This window comes from Dasypus novemcinctus, chromosome 9, assembly GCF_030445035.2.
Source record: "Dasypus novemcinctus isolate mDasNov1 chromosome 9, mDasNov1.1.hap2, whole genome shotgun sequence".
NCBI lineage: Eukaryota > Metazoa > Chordata > Mammalia > Cingulata > Dasypodidae > Dasypus > Dasypus novemcinctus.
Window position 1 is genome coordinate 80,419,963 of NC_080681.1, and position 26,633 is coordinate 80,446,595.

The 26,633-nt window shown below is 38.6% G+C and overlaps 1 protein-coding gene across 3 annotated transcripts in view; it reads right to left on the reverse strand.

The window, feature by feature from the left end:
- ZFYVE9 (zinc finger FYVE-type containing 9) overlaps positions 1 to 26,633 on the reverse strand; it is a 279,436-nt gene that overhangs the window by 198,048 nt on the left and 54,755 nt on the right. The gene's annotated exons all lie outside the window — the stretch shown is intronic.

Here is a 26,633-nt window from a genome sequence, read left to right on the forward strand (position 1 = left end):
TTGGATTCAAAGACCTGGCCAGCATGGAATGCAGTGACAGAAACATTTTATTGTTTAAGAAGGTCCAAAGTTAAATGTTTCATTGAACAGGTAAGAAATTTCTAATACTTATTTTCAATGGTGTTGAAAATAAAATAATACAAAGCACAACATCAACAGGCAATTTCTACCCAATGCTTTAACTAATAATTCATAAAAATATCATATTATTTTATATTACAATAGGCCCTGCAAGAATCCAAAGATAACAAAACTGCATCTTCACAAGAATGGCCTCTATTAGTGTGATTCTTTTCCTTTACACACAGAATTCTTAAGTTTTAAAAGCATCCTGCTGAAATTTTTATTGCCAGTTTTTCCTTCAAACAGAGTTTCTAAAGATTCCAGTCCCCTCCATACCTTAGAAAAATGGATCTATTAACCCAATAGTCACCTTTACTATGAGGGGCATGCAAAAAACAAACTATCTCATTAGTAATTTCCTTTTTCTAAATATACGACAAACCCCATTAAGTCGCAGTGCAGCTTAAATGCCTCTATAACGGCTTAGAAACAATTTGAAATTATTTAAGGGCCTAACTTAGCTTTGAACAAGATTAGTAATTGAAACTAATCAGAATAATATTAAGGCTAAGAATCTCATATTGTCTGTCTAAAATTTCTACCATATAATCATAATGTTTTAAGAGCAGGAAAGTATCTTAGAGATGCTCTAATGAACACCACTTATTTAAACTGAGGGACCAAAAGAAATTTTCTGAAAATATTACAGATATACTTTCACTATTAATTGAAACTGACGGGATTACTAAAAAATACGATATTAAGAAAAAAAGGCCTAAAATTCAAGTTTCCAGAGATCAATAAATAATATGGAATGAAAATCACTGGTCAAACATTTTCCTATCTTTTTTTTTTTTATTGATTTTGTAAAAATATTACATTAAAAAAACAATGAGGTCCCATTCAACCCCACCACCCCCACCCCACCACTCCCCCCCTACCAACACTCACTCCCATCATCATGATAGATCCATTGCATTTGGTAAGATTTTCCTATCTTGAGAACTTAAAAAAGACATACACAGAATGAAATATAAAATAAAACAAAACAGGGAAACGGACTTGGCCCAGTGGTTAGGGCATCCGTCTACCACATGGGAGGTCCGCGGTTCAAACCCCAGGCCTCCTTGACCCATGTGGAGCTGGCCCATGCGCAGTGTTGATGCACGCAAAGAGTGCCGTGCCACACAGGGGTGTCCCCCGCGTAGGGGAGCCCCACGTGCAAGGAGTGCGCCCGTAAGGAGAGCCGCCCAGCGCGAAAGAAAGTGCAGCCTGCCCAGGAATGGCGCCACCCACACTTCCCGTGCCGCTGACGACAACAGAAGCGGACAAAGAAACAAGACGCAGCAAATAGACACAGAGAACAGACAACTGGGGGAGGGGGTAAATTAAATAAATAAATAAATCTTTAAAAAATAAAAAAATAAAACAAAACAAAAAAATGTACATATACTCTAAATGAGAAGAGCTGTTGATGCTAAGAAACAGACATAGCTATCAAAAAAAAAAAAAGACTAAATAATATCAGAAGAATGAAAAGGCTGTATAGGGTAGAAGAACCACAGCCTAAATGAGAATGAGGTACAGTAAGGTCATCCCTCTAATGGCCAGCTAATTGAAAAAGAAATTATATAAAATTAACTATAAAAAGTCAAATGCTATGTACATGTGTGTGTATATATGTGTGTGTGAGAGAGAGAGGCAAGTTCAGTAATGTTAAATAACATTTCCAAGTTTCCTAAATTTTTCTTCTGGAATTATATTCCCATGCATTCCCCCAAGCAGCTGAAATAGTAGCTGGTCTCAACTTTACATTTATGACCTCACATCACATTTTTCTCAGTTAATACTTTCTCAAAGATGACTATTTGATCCTATTTCTCTCTCACCTAACCTCCCAATAGGTACTTTCCTGCTTCATTATCAAGTGATGATCTTTTTAATTTTACTGTATTTCATTCAATACAAGAAAAAAATAGATCCAAATTAAATATGATGCCTTAATAATTATCCTGTGCTACACATCTATCAGTGACACCAGCTTCTCACTGCTTTGAAGTTTATTCATCTGACAGATTTGGTAACTCTCCTGCCTTCAGTTACATGGTTTAGCATATGATAGAGATCTCCTTTCCAACTGAGCAACAAAATTTAACTCAATGGCATTTACTTGTAGTTCTATTCCTTTCTTGGGTCCTATAAAGCATTGGTTACTCATTTGTGGAAAAAAATACTGGATTGCGGTTAATTCTCTAATGATTGATAACTGCCTCACTAACATAAAGCGTATGCCTATATGATTCATTTCAATGCCAAATCACAGTGTAATTTTTAAAGACATTTTAACTGCAACTAAGCAACACACAGAGTACCAAAAAACATACCTGTAACTAACACTATCAACTTTGACCAAGTTTGGACATTAGGACTGTCACCCTGTCAAGAACAATTGTGAGATGTCATCAAACAAAAAGTGCAACCCAATGTCAAAGATGTTAAAATGCCAAAAAATGCACATCACAGAATAGACAGAATCTATACTTTTAACATTTAAATCTATGGCCCACCTAAATATTTGTTCTTGCACAAAGTATGAGGTATAGATGGAACTTTATTTTTTTCCTAGATGACTACACAACAGTTCGATATTATTCTTTAAATAGACGAGCTTTTGCTCACTGATATAAAATGCCTCTTTAACATATACTAAATTTCTGTAGGTATTTGAATTGATAGCTATGGACTTTCTGTTTTGTTTCATTATTCTGTTATTATATTTGTATTACAAATACTTGTATTACAAACTTTCCATTACTGCAGCTATACATTATATTGTGTCTATTGTGCAATTCCACTTCTAGCTCTACCCTTCAAGAGTCTTTATTTTTCAGACTTTTCAAAGACCATACTTGGTTATTTTTCCATAAAAGCTTTATAATATGCTTAGCATTTTAAGAATCCTAAGTAGTTTATTGGTATTACATTAAATTGAGATTAATTTAAGAAGAGTTGATATTTTTGTGAGATTGAATCATCTCATTCAAGAATATAGGTCTTTTCATTGTTTGTCTTCTCATGTGCAAGTCCTTCAATAGCATGCTAAAGCTTTCTTCAGAGATAATTCATATATTTATTCCTACATAGCTTCTTTTGTATGCTGTTGTAAATGGACTCTTTTACATGAAGTCTATTCAGTTTTGAACATTCATTTCACAATTATTTTAATTTTTATAATAGATTTTCAGTTGGGTTCCTTCAGGTGCTTAGGCATCTAATCATATCTCCTATAATTCCATTTCTTTATTTTGTATTTTAACTTCAGAGAGATTTCAACTTTATTTTCCACCCCTTCTAATTGATTGTTATTTTGGCTATCATCTTTTAGTTTCTAAGAGTTTTCTCTTATTTTCTGATTATTTCCTTTTTAATGGTATTGTGATCCTGTTGCACATCTTTTTTAATATGCTGTTATCTAAGATTTTACTGTTTTGTTTTGAAGTTTTATTTTCCTCCCTGGAATTTCTCTTATTTCCTCCAAATATCTTTTTTTTTCTTCTTCTTCTTGGATTGCTTGGTCTTTATGTTTCATAATGAAGGCTTTCATCAGATGTCTTGAAATACCTCGTTGTCCTTTTGTAATTAACAGTGAGATGATATTATAAAGCTAATTGTTTAAAGGCAAGGCTTGATGACTGATGGATTCCCTTCAGAGTGATTAAGCAGAAATGCAGGCAATTCATTAGAGAACCTCAAAGTTGATAAGTATCTGTACGTCTTTTTTCTAGGTCTACTCAGTTTCTCTATAGAATCCTCTCTTCTTCAACCAGGCAGAGGATAGAGGGACGCCTCGTTAAGAGTTGGTGAGAGAAGATAGCTTGTCACTTCACCAGTTAGCTTGCCGAGTTGCTTTAAGTATCTATTTTCAATCCTGTACCTCATCCCCACCTTCTGATTTTCCTATATCCTTCAACTCAGAGCCTCCATAATTAATTCTTCTGGAAAATAAGCTTTAGTCTCTTATAGGAGGAGGGGGGAAAGTCACTTGGCTACAGAGAATGGGGTAGAATATCTGCAAAACGAACCACTCGTTTTTAAAATCTTCAAATTAGACTGTTTTCAGCACCACACTTCACTTAAGCCTTTAAAGATCCCTAGAGCCTACACATCCAAGATCTCTCCAAGGGTCTGTGGGATATCTAGTTGCTTCTCATCTATCTCCTTCTGAAGGCAAGTAGCTAATACTTCCTCAGTTCTAAGACAATTTCCTTTTTCCATTTGTTGAAATCTCTTATCCACGGGTATCTTCAATGCTGCTGTTCCTGCTGTTCATTTTAGCAGGGTTCAGAGAAGAAAGAAAACAAATGAGTGTGTGTGAGATCAACCCATCAGTCTGCATTGTCTTTCATATAATGTATTATTGGATTCTTTCCTGAAAGAATCAGTCTGCATTACCTTTCATGTAATGTATTATTGAATTCTTTCCTGAAAGTAGTCTTAAGTTATTAATGCTATAATAAATTGAGAAATAGTGCAGAAAGGCAAAAGAAGGGAGAGATAAACAGATAAACAACTAGTAAAAAGAGGAATTTCATCACCTCACACAAAAACATGCTTTTCAGACAAGAGAAAAATAATTCTGTACTTTTTGCCCAGAATGAGTACTGTATAGTAACAGCCTTTTCATCAACTTTTGTCATTTTGAACTTGCTTTTTAGAAGGAACAAAAGTTTAGTAAATGGACACGTATATTCATAGCATAGAATACAGTATACAATGCCTTAAATACAGTTTAAAATATAAGAAAAAAACAAATAATTTCACATAACTACTTCAATATTCTGGCCAAATGTCACCTTCCAGTATGAAATCAAGATAATTTTTTTTTTTTTTTAAAGATTTATTTATTTATTTAATTTCCCCCCCTCCCCCGGTTGTCTGTTTTCTGTGTCTTTTCGCTGCGTCTTGTTTCTTTGTCCGCTTCTGTTGTCGTCAGCGGCACGGGAAGTGTGGGCGGCGCCATTCCTGGGCAGGCTGCTCTTTCTTTTCACGCTGGGCGGCTTTCCTCACGGGCGCACTCCTTGCGCGTGGGGCTCCCCCACGCGGGGGACACCCTTGCGTGGCACGGCACTCCTTGCGCGCATCAGCACTGCGCATGGCCAGCTCCACACGGGTCAAGGAGGCCCGGGGTTTGAACCGCGGACCTCCCATATGGTAGACGGACGCCCTAACCACTGGGCCAAAGTCCGTTTCCCTCAAGATAATTTTTAATGGAATTAATTAAGTCAATATTTAAGTAATCAACTTCATAATAAAGATTTCTTCCTCCCCAAGAAATGAATATTTTGTGACTGTGTATTGGAGGGTAGAGGGACAATAAGCAAATGCAACAGAGAAATAAAAACACAGAAATTTTCTAGTGGGCAAGGAAAAAAAGTGACAAAGATTTAAGTAATTTAGAAAAATACCATTATTATATTAGTCCAGGACTTTTGACATAATTTCTCTTCCAGAAATTTGACTTAAGGAAATAATTGGATAAGTAGAAAAGATCTAGAAAAAGTTAACTGTTAGATTGATATTAAAAAAAAAAATTAGGGACAACCTAAATGTCAAATAATAGGAGTGATTTACAAAATGGTACAAATGGAAAGACACCATATTTGAGAAAAAAAACTTAGTCCTAAAATATATATACCAAAATATAATAGGGAACCCCAATAGCCAAAATTTGAGTATTATACATTTTCCCAAGCCTTATTTTTCTTACAGTGACTTAGGGGCGTGAGAAAGAGGAATCATTTAAAATTGAGAAACCAAAACTATTTTTTTTTACTAAACCTATAAGGAAATAATGACAGGAATAAAAATTGTTTAAAATATAAAGTGATCAATTATTTTCTTCAAAGGTATTTTCAATTGCATATGATGCTCAAATGTGCCAAATTCTAACAATTTTGGTTGTAAGTTGATTGACTATTGGGAAATTTTTTAAGTATTTCTTCATCTTGTATTTTTAAGAGATTAGAGGTTTTTGAAATGCTTATGGAAATGTGGAATATAAAGATAAATCTCTTTCTCCTAAACATCACCAAAACTCATTCTAAAATGGAAATAAATGCTCCACAAGTGCAACAATTATATTTTTCTATAGAACACATTAATAAACATCATTCTTCTTTAAAATATATATATAATGTGATCAATTTATAGGAATCTCTGATACGGAAATGTTTATAACAGAGAAATTTATCAAAGTAACAATTTCCAAAAGCGTGGCTATAAGAAAATAAAAGGAGATGAGGAGATAAACTGGAAAATATTATCAGTTCAATGTTTCTTATCTTGACTCAGATATTATTTACCAAAGAACAAATTCAATATCTGCATAGTAACCAAACTGCTTAATAATATTTCCACTTGGAAGTCTAACAAGGAGTTCAAAATCAATATGTACAAAATTGCATTTAATTCTCTCAAGTCCTCTTTCTTGGCTCCCAATCTCAGTCTGGGCAGGGCTCTCAAGGTAGGTGTGCCACTTGTATTTGCAAAGATGGCTGCAACAATATCTCCCATCCCAACGCTCCTCTTACAATGTGATTATGACATTCTGTGAAATCTATGTCCCCTTCCCCTAAGCCTATGCCAACCTTCATGACTGCCTCAGCTAATAAAAGATAATGAAGGGAAAAAATGAGAAGCAACTGAAATCCAAGATGACGGAATAGAGAGCAGCAAGGTGCATTTCTCTTCCACAAACAACTGGTCAGCCACAGCAGTGTGAAGAGGCCCAGGTGGCCCACGTGGACAACCTCACTGCAGGGAAAGGGCTGATGAGCTGCACTGACAGCATGAGAAGGCAGCGTGCTGAATAAGGGTGACCAGATTGATTACAGGCGGTGGGCTGAGTGACAAAGGAGGGGCCAATGAGGGCAACACTGCTGGTCACAAGGGAAGCAGCAGGGGAGGGGCATGGACAGTCCAAATGGGTGGCCCACTGGTAGAGAGGGAGGCAACCAGGGAGCAGAGCAGGTGACCTGCAAGGGCTGGATGCAGCCAGTGCAGGCTTGCTAGGTGCTAGGGAAACAGCGAGGGTAGCCTTGAAGGGAGTGGGGGAGTGGTAAGGGGTGGAAACTGCAAGGGTGGCCTTGTAGGGCCTGAGGGAATTGTGGGGGTGGAGTAGTGGGAGGAGAGCAGTAGGGGAGTGATGGAGATGGCCATGAAACAGGTCTTGGTGGGCAAAGGTAGGTGCACATAGGTACAAAGGGAAGCCAGACAGCCGTGCTTGGACTCCAGAGACCAGGGTACTACCTATAACATCAAGGAAGGAATGGTTGGGGAGACTGAGAAAGGCTGCCACAAAGAAACTGGTACTTTGGAACTGGTCTGTGACACCTTTGTGGATCTCTGGCCCAGTTAAAGATAGGCAAGTCTAAATAATTATAATGAGCTGAAACAAGTGCCAAAGAAGAGGATTATCAGAAAACCAAGCAACAATAAAACCCGTGACAAGAGAGAAAACAACTATCAGAGTAAACTCATCAAGATAGGGAGATTACTAGGCACCAGTAAAAAAAAATAACAAGCCATACTAAGAAACTAGAAGATATGGCCAGATCAAAGAAACAAATTAATAAGTTGGAGAAGAATGCAGAATTTTGAACTAATCAAAGATGTCTACACAAATCTACTAAATCAAATCAAGAAGATGAGGGAAGAGATAAAGGATATTAAGACATGGGCTGAGCATACAAAAGAAACTGAAAACATACACACAGAAAAATAACAGATCTAATGGTAATGAAAGGCACAACAGAAGAGAATGAAAATACACTAGAATCATGCAAGAGCAGCATTGAACAGGCAGAGGAAAGAATTAGTGAATTAGATATTGAAAAGATACATGAAAAAAATGGAAAAAATTGGCCAGGTTCTCAAGTTGAATGACAGCATGAAGTATACAAACATATGCATTATAGGTGTCGCAAAGGGAGAAGAGAAGGGTAAAGGGGTAGGAGGAGTGTTTGAGGAAATAATGGCTAAAAAATTTTCAACATATACAGGGATGTACATGTCCAGGAAGTACAACATACTCCAAACAGAAATACTCTGAGATACAAACTAGTCAGATTGTCAAATGCCAAAGACAAAGAGAGAATCCTGAAAGCAGCAAGAATAAAGCAATCCATCACATACAAAGGAAAGTGTAACTGCTTGGTAAGATTAACTGCTGATTGCTCATCAGAAACCATGGAGGTGAGAAGGCAATGTCATATTTAAGGTACTGAAAGAAAAAGAAAAGAATTCTGTACTCAGCAAAACTGTCCTTCAAAAACAAGGGTGAGGGAAGCGGACTTGGCCCAGTGGATAGGGCATCCATCTACCACATGGGAGGTCCACGGTTCAAACCCCGGGCCTCCTTGACCCGTGTGGAGCTGGCCCACGTGCAGTGAAGATGCATGCAAGGAGTGCCGTGCCACACAGGAGTGTCCCCGCACAGGGGAGATCCATGTGCAAGGAGCGCACCCTGTAAAGAGAGCTGCTCAGTGCAAAAGAAAGCGCAGCCTGCCCAGGAATGGCACCGCACACATGGAAAGCTGATGCAACAAAAACAAAAAAAGAAACACAGATTCCCATGCCGCTGACAACAACAGAAGCAGACAAAAAGAAGAACACGCAGCAAATGGACACAGAGAACAGAAAACTGGGGCAGGGGGAGGGGAGGGGAAGAGGAGAGAAATAAATAAATCTTAAAAAAAAAAAAAACAGGGGTGAGATTAAAATATTCACAGATAAACAGAAACTGAGAGAATGTGTAAACAAGAGACCCACCCTAAAAGAAATACTAAAAGGAGTTCCACATGTTGAAAAGAAAAGACAGGTGAGAGAGGTATGGAGAGGTGTGGTGAGAGAAGTGTAGAAATGAAGATTCTTAATAAAGGTAATTGAAAAAGTAAACAGAAAGACAAAAATAGGATATGACATATAAAAGCCTAAGGATGAAATGGTTGAAGAAGTACTGCCTTTACAATTATAACATTAAATGTTAATGGATTAAACTCCTCAATTAAGAGACACAGAATGGCAGAATGGATAAATTTTTTAAAAATACGATCCATCTATATGGTGTCTACAAGAGACTCTCCTTATACCTAAGGACACAAATAGGCAGAAAGTAAAAGATTGGAAAATGGTATTCCACATAAACAATAACAACAACAACAAAAAAAAAAACTTGGGGTAGCTAATATCAGACAAAATAGACTTTAAATGCACAACTGCTTTAAGAGAGTTTTTAAACACTGGCATAACTGAGGGAAGAAAAAGAGCCTCTACAATAATAGTGGTGGATTTCAATACACTACTCTCAGCATAGACAGACCATCTAGACAGAGAATCAATAAAGAAACAGAGAACTTGAATAATACAATAAAAGAACTAGACCTAAAAGACATATACATAACATTGCACTGCAAAACAGCAGGATAAACATTCTTCTTGAGTGCTCATGGGTCATTTTCCAGGATAAACTATATGTTAGCTCCTAAAGCAAATCTCAAAGAATTTAGAAAGACTGAAATTTTACAAAGCATCTTCTCTGACCACAGTGGAATGAAGGTAAAAATCAATGAAGAGCAGATTGAAAAATTCACAAACATATGAAAATTAAACAACCTGCAAGAGAAATCAGTAAATATCTAAAGACAAATGAAAATGAGAACACGACATATCAAGACGTATGGGATACAGCAAAGTGCTGAGAGGGAAAGTTATAGTCCTAAATGCCTACATTAAACAAGAAGAGAGCAGAAATCAAATACCTAACTGCACACCTGGAGGAATTAGAAAAAGAACAGCAAAATAATCCCAAAGCAAGCATAAGAAAAGATTAGAGTAGAATTAAATGAAATTGAAAATTTTTAAAACCAGAATTAACAAAACCAAAAGCTGGTTCTTTGAGAAGATTAATAAAATTGACAAACCATTGGACAAACAAAGAAAAAAAAGAGAGAGAAGATGCAAATAAACTCAAAAACGCAAAAGGGGACATCACCACTGACCGCACAGAAATAAAAAGTATTCAGGGAAGCAGACTTGGCCCAATAGATAGTGCACCCGCCTACCACATGGGAAGTCCGCAGTTCAAACCCCGAGCCTCCTTGACCCATGTAGAGCTGGCCCATGCACAGTGCTGATGCATGCAAGGAGTGCCCTGCCATGCAGGGGTGTCCCCTGCATAGGGGAGCACCACGTGCAAGGAGTGAGCCCCGTAAGGAGAGCCACCCAGCGTGAAAGAAAGTGCAGCCTGCCCAAGAACGGTACCTCACACACAGAAAGCTGACACAGCAAGAAGACACAATAAAAAGAAACAAAGATTTCCAGTGCCGCTAATAAGGATAGAAGTGGTCACAGAAGAACACACAGCGAATGGACACAGAAAGCAGACAACTGGCGGGGGGGGGGGGGGGGGGAGAAGGGGAGAGAAATAAATATTAAAAAAACAATCTTTTTAAAAAAAAGCATCCGAAGAGGATATGATAAACAATTGTAGATCAACAAATTAAATAACACAGATGAAACAGATAAAACCCTTGAAACACATGAACAATCTATACTGACTCCAGAGGAAAATAAAGACATCAACAGTCCAATTACAAGTGAAGAGATTGAATCAGTTATCAAAACCCTACCAACACTTCCCTACACATGGCTATTCAGACCCTTCTATTTGAACCTATAGTTAGTACTAGTGTTGATAGGTGTATGTCCAAGAGACTTAAATCTTTGGGTTGTCCATGTGCCAACTGGGCCCTGAATCTCAAGAGAGTTGCAACACCTACTCTCCAGTTCACTGGACTCACCCAGGAAAACTGAAAAGGGGATGATGATGGACAATGACCATCCAAAGGAAGAGTCTACAACCGCAAACAACAGTTTCATCCATCTGCCCCATGGTATCAAAGCCCTCTCTCAGTTAGAGGTGGAGGGGGGATCATCATCCTAGATTCCTCAGGATAGGGGAACGAATAATGGACTAGAGTAGATTTACATTATTCTACTATACACTTATTGTTATTCTGGTAATGGAAGAACTTTTCTCATTGATGTGGAAGCAGTGGCCACTTGGAGGTTCTGAATGGAGAGAGAGGGAAAAACAGGGGTAATATGGAGGCATTTTTAGGACTTAGCAATTATCCTGAATGACCCTGCAATGACAGATACAAGTCATTATGTATCTTGTCTTAACTTACAAAATTGTATGGCAAAAGTGTACACTACAATGTAAACTCAAACACACACTTAAGGGCAATGCTCCAAAATGTTTTCTTCGATTGTAATAAATGTACCACACTAATGAAGAATGTTGTTAATGTGAGAAAATGTGGTAGGGGTAGGGAGTGGGGCATATGGGAATCCCCTATATATATATTATTTTTTATGGGTTTTTTTTAATGTTACATTAAAAAACTATGAGGCCCCCAAATACCCCCAACCGCCCTCACCCCACTCCTCCCACATCAATGACCTCTTTCATCATTGTGGGATGCTTCTAGGGAGTATGTGAGTGCTCATTTTGTCATAGTGGGTTATATCATTGGGTGGAGACCCATACAATGAGACTGAAGATATACCCACATCCTAGAGAGAACTGATGTTCTCCAACAGAGGGAATTGTACCTCTTGAGAGAATTGGTGGCTCCCAATGGGTTAGGGCAGTCAAGTATGTCAAGCCCTCAACACTGTTGCAAGTATCTCTGAATATGGTCCTTCAAATAATTAAGACTGATTATCACTGCAATCCCTGAGGGAAGAGTGAAAGAGGTATTGAATAGATGGAATCAGTGTAACTGTGGGGCAATGGAAGTGTTCCCGTATATTTTTTATGTAAAGTTTATGTAATCTAAGTATCTTTTAAAAAAATTTTAAGTATTAAAAAAAAAAAAACTACAAATAAGGAAGAGAAAGACTAATACCAATCCTTCTTAAATTCCTCCAAAAAACAAGGACAGATTATCTAACTCATTCTATGAAGCAAACATTACCCCAATACCAAAGTCAGAAAAAAATGCTACAAAATAAAGACCAGTCTCTTTAATGAATTTAAATGAAAAATCCTCAACAAAATACTGGAAAATAGAATCCAACAACACATTAAATGAATTTACACCATGACCAACTGGGTTTTATCTCAGGTATACAAAGGTAGTTTAACAAAAGAAAATCAATTAATGTAATATACCACACATAAACAAAGCAGGAGAAAAACCACATGATCATCTCTATCAATGCAGAAAAGGCATTTGACAAAATCCAGCATTCTTTCTTGATAAAAACACTTCAAAAGATAGGCCAGAAGGAAACTTCCTCAATATGACAAAGGGCATATATGAAAAACCCACAGCTAACATTAAATGCCTACATTAAAATGGTGAAAAACTGAGGCCTTTCCTATAAGATCCAGAACAACACAAGGATGCTTACTATCACAACTCCTACTCAACATTGTGTTAGAAGTTCTTGCTAGAGCAGTTAGGCAAGAAAAAGAAATAAAAGGCATCCAAATTAGAAAGGAAGAAGTGAAACTTTCACTATTTGCAGATGACAAGATCCTATATATACAAAGTCCTGAAAAAGCTACAGTAAAGCAACTAGAGCTAATAAACGAGTTCAGAAAAGTGGCAGGATATAAAATCAATTTGTAAAAATCAAAAGTTTCTATAAGTAATGAGCAAGCTGAGAAGGAAATCAGGAAAAAATTCATTTAAGAATAGCAACTCAGGAAGTGGATTTGGCTCAGTGGATTAAGCGTCTGCCTACCTCATGGAGATCCAGTGTTCAAACCCAGGGCCTCCTGATTCATGTGGTGAGCTGGGCCACACACAGTGCTGATGCGCACAAGGAGTGCTGTGCCACACAGGGGAGTCCCCCGCGTAGGGAAGCCCCATGTGCAAGGAGTGCACCCCTCAAGGACAGCTGCCTTGCGCAAAAAAAGAGCACCTTCCCCAGGAGTGGCGCCGCACACACAGAGAGCTGACGCAGAAAGATGATGCAACAAAAAGAGACACAGATTCCTGATGCCACTGACAAGAATCCAAGTGGACACAAAAGAACACACAGCAAATGGACACAGAGAGCAGACAACTGGGGGTGGGGGAGAAGAGGAGAGAAATTAAACAAACAAACAAAAAAAGAAGAATAGCAACTCAAAGAACCAAATATCTAGGAATAAATTTAACTAGGGATATAAAGGACTTTTATAAGAAAATGATACAACATTGCTAACAGAAATCAAAGCAGACCTAAAGAAATGGAAAAACATTCCACGCTCATGGATTGGAAGACTAAATTTTGTTAAGAGGTCAATTCTACCTAAAATGATTTACAGTTTCAATACAATCCCAATAAAAACACCATCAGCATTTTTGGATAAATGGAAAATCCAACTATCAAATTTATTTGGAAGGGAAGGGACCCTGAATACCCAAAAACATCTAGAAAAAGAAGAACAAAGTTGGAAGATTCACACTACCTGACTTCAAAGCATATTACAAACCTACAATGGTCAAAACAGCATGGAACAGGCACAAGGAATCAAATAGAGAGTTCAGAAATAGACCCACAAATCTACGGTCAACTGATATTTGACGAGGTTTCCGAGTCCATTCAACTGGGACAGAATAAATGGCGCTGAGAGAACTGGCTATGCAAAAGAATGAAAGAGGACACTTATCTTATTTCCTATTAAAACAAACAAACAAACAAACAATTCAAGAAGAACCAAAGACCTAAATATAAGAACAAGGGCTATAAAACTCCTATAAGAAAATGTAGGAAAGCATCTTCAAGATCTTGCGGTAGACAAAGGTATCATAAACTTTATACTCAAAGCACAAAGCACAAGCAACAAAAGAAAAATTAGATAAATGAGATTTCCTCAAAATTAAAAACCTTTGTTTTTCGAAGGAGTTCATCAAGAAAGTGAAAAGATATAGCCTACTCAATGGAAGAAATATTTGGAAACCATATATCTGATAAGGGTCTAAAACCCAGCATATATAAAGAGATTCTACAACTCAGCAATAAAAAGACAAACAGCCCAATTTTCAAAATGGGCAAAGGTACCCAGCTGGGCCAGAAAAGTCTATTAAACAAATGGTGCTAGGAGAAATGAATGGCCATATCCAAAAGAAAGAAAGAAGACCCATATCTCAAACCTTATACAAAAATTAACTCAAAATGGATCAAGGACCTAAATATAAAAACAACCACCATAAAATCCTAAAAGAAAAAGTAGGGAAACATCAAGACCTTGTGGTAGGCTGTAGTTTCTTAAACATTATACCCAAAGCATGAGCAACAAAAAAAAAAAAACAGATAAATGGGACCTCTTCAAAATTCAACACTTTTGCATCTCCAAGGACTTTGTCAAAATGATGAAAAAGCAGCAGACTCAATGGGAGAAAATATTTAGCAATCATATATCTGATAAAGGTTTAATATCCATGATACATAATGAGATCATACAACTCAACAATAAAGAGACAAACTACCTGATTAAAAATGGGCAAAAGATTTGAAAAGGCAACTGTCCAAAGAAGAAATACGAATGGCAAAGAAACACATGAAAAAATGTTCAACATCACTAGTAATTAGGGAAATGCAAATCAAAACTACAATGACATATCATTTCACACCTATTAGACTGGCTGTTATTAAAAAGTCAGAAAACTGTGAATGTTGTAGAGGATGTGGAGAGATAGGAATGCTTATTCACTGTTGGTAGACATACAGAATGTTACAGCCATTGTGGAGGACGGTTTGGAAGTTCCTAAGGAAGTTAATATAAACTTTCCATGAAACCCAGGAAACCATTGCTAGGTATATACCCAGAAGAACTGAGAGCAGTGACAGGAATAGATACCTGCACACCAATATTCATAGCATTACTCACAAAAGCCAAAAGTTGGAATCAACCCAGGTGTCCATCAACTGATGAATGGATAAACAAATTGTGCAGTGGTAAGAATAATATTATGCAGTAGTAAGAAGAAATGAAGTAGTGAAACATATGACAACAGGGATGAACCTGGAGAATATTATGTTGAGTGAAGCAAGCCAGACACAAAAGGACAAATACTGTATGATTGTGCTATTATTAACTAAATATATTACATGGAATATGAATTTTTTAAATTGCATATATAACACCATTTTTCTTTGAAGCTGAACAAATTAGGTTAATACTACAAAATGTTAATATCAGGCCCCCCAAAAAATTATACTAAGTGAAGGAAATCAGACAGAGTACAACATATTGTATGATTCAATTTATATAAAATGTAGGTATCAATCAAATTATAAATATAAATTAGATTAGTGGTTATGTAGGGCTGAAGAATGAATGCTAAGGGGTGTGGAGTCTTTCTTTTTGGAGTAATGAATTGTTCTCAAATTTTCAAGATGATAAATGTACAACACTGTGATTATACTAAAAGCCATTGATTATACACTTTGGGTATATCATATGGCATGTGAATATATCTCAATAAACCTGCTTAATAAACAAATAAATAATTGTGCAAGAATATCCAGAAATAGCAGCTATGTATAGCAAGGGAAATAGAAAGAGACTGAGAGGTGAGGAATTTTCTTGTTTGTTTTTTATTATTATTGAAATTATGAAAATGCTCCAATAATGATTGAAGTGATGAATGCACAACTGTGATTTACACAAAATATCATTGACTGTACACTTTGGATGAACTGTATGCTTTATTAATATGTATCAATAAAACTGATTTGTTAAAATGGGCAAAGGATTTGAATAGACAATATTTCAAAACCACAATGAAATACCATTTCACAACCTACTATACTGTCCACTTAAAAAAAAACAAATTACAAGTATTGAAGAGGATGTGGAGAAATAGGCACACTCATTCACTGCTGGTGGGAGTGAAGAATGGTGCAGCCCCTGTGGAATGACTGTGGTGTTTCCTAGGAAGCTAAATATAGAATTTGCCATCTGAGCCGGCAACCCTGCTACAGAAGAACTGAAAGCAGGGGCACACTATTTACAATTGCTAAAAGATAAAAGCAACACAAATGCCTATCAAATATGAATGGATAGGGAAATGGCTGTGGCTCAATCAGTTGGGTTCCCGTCTACCATATGGGAGGCTCTGGGTTTGAGTCCCGGGGCCTCCTTGTGAAGGCAGACTCACCCACACGCTGCAGAGGGCAGCCCAGCCCACAAGTGCCATGGAGAGCGTACTCAGCAAGGTGATGCAACAACAAAAAGGGAGACAAGCAAAAATACAGAAGAGTGCGCAGCCAATGGACAAAGAGAGCAGACAGCAAGCAAGCCTCAAGGGAGGAGGGGAAATAAATACAGACACAGAAGAATGCACAGCGAATGGACACAGAGAGCTGACAGCATGCAAAAAGCCACAAGGTGGGGGGTGGCGTAAAAGAAAATATGAATGGATAAACAAAATGTGGTTTATACATACTATGAAATATTTATTATTCACTTGCAGGAATGAACGAAATCCTGATGCATGAGACATCATGAATGGCCTCAAAGACCTTATGTTAAGTGAGATAAGCTAGGCATAGAATGGCAAATACTGTATGATTTCACTATAATGAACTAATTATAATAAGCAAACTCACAGAGGTAGAATTATAGAAGACAGGTTACCAGGAGATAAAATAGGGGTTGAGATTTGGGGAGCTGATGATTAATCTGTGCAGAAGTTATAATTCAGTTAATTGTAGTGGTTTGATATTGTTTATGAATTCCAAAAATAGATACTGGATTATGTTTGTAAACTGGTCTGTTCTGGTGGGCATATTAGACTGTACTGGATTCAGAGGTTTCACTTTTACTTGATTAAATAATGATTAAGGCTTTGGTTGGGCCATGTCAGTAGGATGTTGAGTCCCCTCCCTATTGGTGGGCGGGGACTCACAGAGAAACCACACTGCAGAGAAGGGAGGTTGGAGTTTTGAGCTGGAGCCCCGGGAACTAAACACATAGGAGAAGAACACAGAGAAAGAGATACAGGAGGAAAGAGAGAAGGCTCCATTAGACACAGCAGAAGCCCCAGGAAGAAAGAAGAGCTGTTCGCCTGATAGTTTACAGCTGACCTTGTGAAGAGACCAGAGCAGCTGAGCCTAAAAAGAGAAAAGCCCTGGAAGAGAGATGAGACTTATCCCAGCCTACACCTGATATTGGAAGAAGCTGGGACCATGAAGACTTAATAGGAAGAGGAAGACTGAATCTTTGCATATGTCGGCAGCCATCTTGCTCCAACACACAGCAACAGACTTTAGTGAGGGAAGTAACCTATGCTTTATGGCCTGGTAACTGTAAGCTTCCACCCCAAATAAATATCCTTCATAAATAACAACAGATTTCTAGTATTTTGCATGAGCACCCCTTTGGCCAACTAATATGGGGAGGTTTTGGGTTGTATATGTTATTAGAAGGAAAGCTAGAGGAAAAAACATGATATTATATAGCACAATGAACCCTGTGGTGGCCAAGTATTGGGGTTAATAATAGGAATAGAAAACTGTTCTTTCAGGATCTAAAACAAAAGTACATTACTAGTACAGTGAGTTTAATAATAGTATAGTGTATGCGGGAAAATGTACCTAATGCAAAATATGGACCATAATTAACATAACATTTTAACATTCTTATATCAAATGTAACAAAGGTATCAATATTAAGTGTCAACAATGGGGAAGTTGCACGTTTTATTATAAAAATGTATAAGCACAGAAATGACAAAATTTCCATATAAGTTATATCATTTTACATGATCAGGTGTCCAGACAGTCAGGGCCTTTTAAACAGCTTGAATATTTTATAGCTACATACTTGTGTAAAATATAAATGTAGGCTTGTTGTCATAGGTATGTTTTCTGGATAGACAGAGGTCCAAACAGTAGGGAACAAAGTATTAAACTTCCTTCCTACTACTTTCTCAAATAAGATGCCCAGAAGCTCTGTAATATATAAGCCTTGCCTAATAAATGAAATGAGGCTAATAAGCCAAGACTTCAATTTTTTTTTTTTTAAGATTTATTTTTTATTTAGTTCTCTCCCCTTCCATCACCCTCCACCCCCTGTTGTCTGCTCTCTGTGTCCATTCACTGTGTGTTCTGTGTCCACTTTGCATTCTTGTCAGCAGCACTGGAAATCTGTCTCTTTTTGTTGCATCATCTTGCTGCATCAGCTCTCCGTGTGTGCGGCACCACTCCTGGGCAGGCTGCGTTTTTCATGTGGGGCGGCTCTCCTTGAGGGGCACACTCCTTGCGTGTGGGACTCCCCTACATGGGGGACACCCCTGCGTGGCATGGCACTCCTTGCATGCATCAGCACTGTACGAGGGCCAGCTCACCACATGGGTCAGGAGGCCCTGGGTTTGAAACCTGGACCTCCCATACGGTAGGCAGACGCTCTATCAGTTGAAACAAATCCACCTCCCTAAGACCTCAATCTTAATGATTGCACTTATGAATCTTATTTCTGCAATAATGAAACTAAGCCTAAATATAATTCATGCCTGAGAGTTGCTTCCTGAAAACCTCATTGTTACTCAAACGTGGGCTCTCTCTAAGCCAAACATTGCAAATAAATTTACTACCTTCCCCCCAACCTGGGACATGACTCTCAGGGATGAGCCTCTGATTTGAGGGATTATTACCAAGTGTTTATCAGTGATGCATTTGATGAAAGACTTTAATCAAAAGGGAGAAATAATAAATAAAATAAGGTTTATATGGCTAAGAGATTTCAAAGTGAGTCAGGAAGTCATTCCAGAGGTAACACCAACACAGGTCTCAGCCAGATTCCACAAAATGTCACAGTAAACAAAGCCACAAACAAAAATGTTCCTGAGGGCACTAGGGACACCTAGACACCAGAGGCAAGCCACACGATCACATGAAATCAATACTCCCTCAGCACGTTCTATCTGGGAATATATGAAAAGCTATTTCTACCATATAGCATAAATTCCATAATCATGATAACTCTACTTTTGTTTGAATGTATAATTCTAAATTTACTCATTAAATATATTTCTCAGAGACTTAAATCCTCAGATTGTTCACATGCCAATTGAGCTCTGAAACCCAGCAGAGTTATATGGCAACGCCTACTCTCCAGTTCTTTGGGTCTGTCCTAGAAAACTAACAAAACTATGATGATGGACCAACTCCAGCCCAAAAGGAAGGGATATCTTCAATTGCAGCAAAATCGTTCCTTTTCTCTGCCCCATAATATCACATCCCTTCTCAGCTTGAAGTACTCAGAATGGACATTGTCCCAAATCCCACAAGATTGAGAAATGAACAAAAATAAGGGGTACTATAACTGCTTACTAAAGTGGATTTATTGTCATTGTGGTTGCTGTGTTAACTGAGTAACATGTAACATTGCTATAAAATGTAAATTAGGGAAGCGGACATGGCCCAACGGATAGGGCGTCCGTCTACCACATGGGAGGTCCACGGTTCAAACCCTGGGTCTCCTTGACCCATGTGGAGCTGGCCCACGTGCAGTGCTGATGCATGCAATGAGTGCCATGCCACGCAGGGGTGCCCCCCGTGTAGGGGAGCCCCACACACAAGGAGTGCACCCTGTAAGGACAGCCACCCAGTGCGAAAGAAAGCTCAGCCTGCCCAGGAATGGTGCCACACACACGGAGAGCTGATGCAGCAAGATGACGCAACAAAAAGAGACACAGATTCCTGTGCCGCTGAGAACAGAAGCAGACAAAGAAGAACAAGCAGCAAATGGACACAAAGAACAGACAAGTGGGGGCGGGGGGAAGGGGAGAGAAATAAATTAAATTAAATTTTTTAAAAAGTGTAAATTAAAAGACAATAAAGGGACACTACATATCTATTTTAACTACATCAAAAGGGTAATGCCATTTCTGCCTGTCCTCTTGGAACCTAGTTACCATGAGAGACTACGTGGAGAAGCTAAGCATGGGTAATCCAGCTGAAGCATATGACTCTCCATACATATAAATAAGCAAGACTCAAACTGACTCTAGTCCCAGCCACTGATTGCAACTGCATGAAGATCCTGAGAACTACACTGCTGAGTCCAGTCAATAACCAGAATCAAAAAGAGAATAATTGAAATGTAAGCCATTACATTTTGGTGTAGTTTGTTATACACTAATAAAGAGAACAATATGTGGGAACCATAAGACAGGCATAAAAGAAGGCCCAATGTTGGTAGCCTCTCCTCTATTGAGCTTTTTCACTCTGGTTCCAAAGTTGTATATCCCACTCAATAAAACTTCCATAAAATCAAATGTACTTGGGCTTTGTAGAGTACATTTTTAAAAATACCTAATGTAAATTCACACAAGTACTTAGGGAAGGAAGGGAGTCATACCTCCATTCATAGTAGCTTAAAAGTTTTCCTTTAAACCACACATTGTACCATTTTTTTTAGGAGGTACTGGGGATTGAACCTAGGACCTCATACATGGGCCATGGGACAGAGGCACTCAACCACTGAACTATATCTGAACCCCAATGAGAGTTGTTTTTTTCATTTGTTTGTTTTTGTTTGTTTTTAGGAGGTATTAGAGATCGAACCCAAGACCTTGTATATGGGAAGCAGGCACTCAACCACTTCAGATACATCCACTCACCACATGTACTACTTTACTAACAAATACAGAGTTCTGGAAAATGCATTTTTTTCCCATCTCATTAATTTTCCTCACAGATTGACACCGAGGAACTCACCTGTCAAGTGAACTCCATAATCTGATTCTAAACCTCATTATCCACCTGGTTTAAAACCCAGATACTTAAGGGTCAGTCTGATTATTATACTCTTCTTCTCCCCCTCTATATTCAAACACCAAGCCTTGCAATCCTGTCTTTTAAATCACTAAATGCATCCACTTCTCTCCATTTCTACTGCCATATTCCATACCACAAAGATCTTCCTGCTGCCCGAATTTTTACAAAATTCCTAACAAGTCTCCTTTTCACCAGTTTTGCCCCCATCTTGCCTATAATCTACACAAATATAAAACACAAACCTGATTACATAATTTTTATACTTAACACCATTTAATGGCATCCTATTGCCCTTAGGATAAAGTCCATTTCTTCATAATATAGCTGATAAGGCTCTGTTTGGTTTAGTTTCTGTTTACCTCTATAGTGTTTTACCTTCTCTCTATTTTCAAATTCTTACTCTATGCACTGGTTATCCTGATGAACTGAACTTTTAATTTTCAATCTTTCTCACCTCTATTCCTCACAATAGGCCTTCATATTGATAAATGCTACAACATAGATGAACCTTGAAAACAATGTTCAGTGAAATAAGCCAGTTACAAAAGACCATGCATTGTATGGTACCATTTATATTAAATGTCCAGAATAGGCAAATCTAGGGAGACAAAGTAGATTAGTGGTTGCCAGGGATGAGAAGAGGGGGAAATAAGGAGTGATTGGTAATGGTTACCGGGTTTTTTTTCAGGGTGATGAAAGTGTTCCAAAATTAGACACTGGTGATGGCTACACATCTCTGTGAATACACTGAGAGTCACTGAATTGTATACTTTAAAACACTGAATTTCATGACTACTAGAAGTTCTGAGGGGAGGGAAAGGGGAAAAATAGGTGTAAAAAGGGGGCATTTTCAGGACATTGGAATTGTTCTGAATGATATTACAATGACAGATACAGGTCATTATATATTTTGTCATAACTTACAAAATTGTGCAGGAGAGAGTGTAAACTATAATGTAAACTATAATCCACACTTAGTGGCAATGCTCCAATATGTATTCATCAATTATAACAAATGTACCACACTAATGAGGGATGTTATTAATGTGGGAAAGTATGGGAGGGATAGGGAGTGGGGCATATGGGAATCCCCTACATTTTTTTTAAATTTATTGAAATATATCACTCATACATAAACATACATAAACAATAAGTGTATAATAGTTGTGAACTTACAAAACAAACATATATGACATCTCACCCTACCACCAATAACTTTGTTTTTAAACCTTTCTAATGATTAAAGAGCATTGTCAAAATATTACTACTAAACAAAGTATTTTCCCCTAACAAAACCTATTATTATCTTTACATCTTTATACATGAACATACATAAACAATTAAGTGTATAGTAAAAGTTGTGAACTTACAAAGCAAACATGCATAATATCATATAGGGGTCCCATACATCAACCCTCCACCAACACCTTGAATTGTCATGAGACATTTGTTACAAACTATGAAAGAACACTGTCAAAATCTTACTACTAATCATAGTCCTTATCTTACATTTGATGTATTTTCCCCCAACCCACCCTATTATTTTTTAAATATATTTTTCTATGACAGAAGTTATAAACTTATAAAATAATCACGCACATGTGCAGAATTCCCAAATAACACCCCTCCATCAACACACCACAATATGGTGTGTCATTTGCTACAGATAAAATAATATCATCTGATTATTACCATGTCCATAGTGTACATTTGGCTCACATTTTCCAGACTGCCTCAGTATCAACACAGGACATCTTTTGCATAGATGCAAGAATATTATATTATAACTACTAACCACAGTCCATAGGTCACTCCAGCTGTACTTTTCCCAAGCTTCTCCACATTCCCAATACCCTGCAGGAGTGATATACGTTTGCTCTAACTAACAAAGGACACTCTTGCATCTGTTCTATCAACCACAATTCTCACCCACCTCTTGGTTTACTGTGCTATCCAGTTCCTAGATTATTCTCAAGCATTCTGTCAATTGGCATTTACATAGCTAGACTACCATTTTCAGTCACATCTCCATTTATAAACTAGCTGTTACTCACTGTGTATTACCATCCACTCTATACATTTCCACAATTTTATAGTAAAGCTAATTAAAATTTCTACATACATTAAGCATCAGCAGTCTACTCATTTCTCCTCTTATCTCCTTTAAGAATCCACCATCTACCACCAGGTCTTGAAGATATTTTCCAATAATTTCTTCCAAAAGTTTTACGGTTCTTGCTTTTATTTTTAGTTTTTTGATCCATTTTGAGTTAATTTTGGATAAGGTGTGAGACAGGGGTCCTCTTTCCTTCTTTCAGCTATGGATGTCCAATTCTTTCAGCACTATATGTTGAATGGATTGTTCTGCCCAAGCTGTGTGAGTTTGACTGGCTAGTCAAAAATCATTTTACCATACCTGTGAGGGTCTAGCTTTAGGTCAGTACCATGTTGTTTTTACCACTATAGGTAGGTATTATAATTCAAAGTCTGGAGATGAGGGTTCGCTTTTCCTTTTCATGATGTTTCTGGCTATTCAGGACTCCTTACCCTTCCAAATAAATTTAATGATTGTGTTTTCAATTTTTTCTTCAATGATGGTGGAATTTTTATCAGGATTGCATTAAATCTGTGTATCAATTTGAGTCGAACTGACATTTTAATGATACTTAGTCTTTCAATCCATGAGCATGGAATGTTCTTCCAGTTATTTAGGGCTTTTTCGATTCGTTTTAACATTGAGTTGCACTTTTCTGAATACAAGTGCTTTACATCATTGGTTAAGTTTATTCCTGACTATTTGAGTTTTATCTGTCATATTTTATTTTCACCACTCTTTTGACACTTTTAGTTACTTTCATTGATATAATCTTCATTTCAGGACTTTTTTCCAGGCCCCTCTCTCCTGTCTTTTGTTTTAAAGCTCTAGCACACCCTTTAGTATTTCCTGAAATTCTGGTCTCCTGCTGAGAAATTCTCTTAGTTTCTGTTTATCTGGGAATATTCTAATTTCGCCCTCATTTTTGAAAGACAGTCTTGCTGGATATAAGATTCTTGGCTGTAAGTTTTTCTCTTGTAGTATCTTAAATATATCAGACAACTGTCTTCTTGCCTCCATGGTTTCTGGTAAGAAATCAGCACTTAATCTTACTGGATATCCCTTATACGTTATGCATTGCTTTTCTCTTGCTGCTATCAGAATTCTCGTTTTGTCTTTGGCCTTTGACATTTTGATGAGTATGTGTCTCGGAGTTGGTCTATTCAGAATTTTTTGGATGTGAGTATGTTGTGCTTCTTGGACACGGGTATCTATGTCCTTCCATAGGGTTGGGAAATTTTCTACCGTTATTTCTTTAAATACTCCTTCTGTACCTTTTCCCTTCTCTTCTCCTTCTGGGACACCCATGCCACATATATTTGCACGCCTTTTGCTGTCACTTAGTTCCTGAGACCTTGTTAATTTTTTCCATTCTTTTCTTCATCTGTTCTTTTGTATGTTCACTTTCAAAGGCCATTTCTTCAAGCTCACCAATCCTTTCTTCTGCCTCCTCAAATCTATTATATGATTCCAATGTTTGTTTGTTTTTAAAGATATATTTTATTTTATCTCTCCCCCCCCAACCCCCACCCCAGCTGTCTGTTCTCTGTGTCTATTTGCTGTGTGTTCTTCTTTGTCCATTTCTGTTGTTGTCAGCGGCATGGGAATCTGTGTCTCTTTTTGTTGCGTCATCTTGTTGTGTCAGCTCTCCGTGTGTGCAGCGCCATTCTTGGGCAGGCTAAACTTTCTTTTGCACTGGGCAGCTCTCCTTATGGGGCGCACTCCTTGTGCATGGGGCTCCCCTAGGCAGGGGACACCCCTCCGTGGCAGGGCACTCCTTGCGCACATCAGCACTGCACATGGGCCAGCTCCACACAGGTCAAGGAGGCCTGGGGTTTGAACCCCGGACCTCCCATGTGGTAGGCGGATGCCCTACCCATTGGGCCAAGTCTGCTTCCCCCAATGTTTTTTTTAACTTCATTGATTGCACCTTTCATTCCCATAAGATCTGTTATTTTTCTATGTATGCTTTCAAATTCTTCTTTATGCTCATCCAATGTCTTCTTAATCTCCTTAATCTCTTTAGCCATCTCATTGAATTTATTAAGGAGGTTTGTTTGAACATCTATAATTAGTTGTCTCAACTCCTTTATGTCATGTGGAGGCTTATCCTGTTCCTTTAACTGGGCCATAGCTTCCTGCTTTTTGGTGTGGATTGTAATTTTTTGTTGGTGTCTTTGCATCTGGTTTAGTAGAGTATGTTTTCTGGGTGCAGTTTTTCTCTTTAGTTTAGGGCTTCCTATCGTTTCTCCCTTGCTGGTTGTACAGTCGGAGCCAAGCATGTAGCTGGTGCTGTAAGCTGTGGAGACTCAAGCTGCCCTCATTGTGCCAGGGACCAGTGAAGCTTCTTCCAACTTTCTCCTTTTCCAGGGGTAGGGACAGAGTCACAGCTGTGTGGAATAATCCACATGCAGGCCTAGACTATAGTTGCCCAGAGAGATTGATGAAGCTTCACATCCCTTTCTCTCCTGCTTGGGGCAGGGATGGAGCTGCAGATGTGGGCAGCAATATATGCAGAGCAGGTCCAAGATGCCTGCAGTTGCCCTGGTAAACTTCTGATTTTCAGTCTATGCCAGCCAAAGTTCCGTGCAGTTACCTGTATAGACTGGTGCAGGGCGCCTCAGCCTCCTCCCTGTCAGAGGTGGGGATGAAGCCTAGGCAGGCTGCAGGCTAATCTGCATGAAAGAAACTGTTTTCTGTCGACACTAAGAGTTTCAGTCAGTCCAGGTTACCCTCAGGCTGGGACTGGAGTCAGAATGGTGGCTACTGGCCTCTTTCTGACTTGGGCTGGTTCACACCCCAGCTGTTCCCAGGGTTATCTTTTAGCCAGCTGAGTCTACCAATCAGTAGCTGAAATCGGCAGCCAACTGTCTCCTCCTCCCATTTCTGGGAAACAGAGCTTCCAATTTCCGTCACAGAACAGCTCCTGGGGCAGCTCATGCCACCACAGTAGGATAATCACCAGCCTCCGTGGCTTGGCCGGCAATTTCCCAGAGAGGCTGGTGCATGTCCCCGCAGCTTCCTCCCTGCTGGAGGTGGCACTGGGGCCTGGGCTACAGCGACAATATGACCTGGATGGGAAGAAGCTGGTCTCCACCAGCACTGGGATTTTCAGTCTGCCCCGCTTCCCCTTGTGCCAGATGCAGAGTTAAGATGGCGACTCCCAACCTCTTTCTGACTTGGACAGGCTCAAACTTGAGCTGTTCTCAGGATTATACTGTAGCCCACTGAATTTCCTCATCAGTAGCTGAAATTGGTGCCCAACCATCTCTTCCTTCCCCATTTTGGGGAAGTGGAGCTTTCAATTCCAGCCGCAGAACGGCTCCCGAGGCGGCTTGTGCCTCCAGTGGAGGATGGGCACTGGCCTCCACGGTGTGGAGAGCTCTACTTACAAGCCCTCTCTGCAGATGGGCAGTCTCCTCCTTCCACTCCTTCAAGAACATTGCAGGATGCTCTTCTAGTCTCCTGGAGCCCCCAAACAGGTGCTTCAGCTAGCTCCAGAGAGCTCTGGGTGTTTGCTAACTGCCCTGTAGCAGGAGCTAACTCTAGGAGCTCCTTACTACATCGCCATCTTGCAGGTTCTTTGGGAATCCCCTACATTTTTATGTATCATTTATGTAATCTAAGT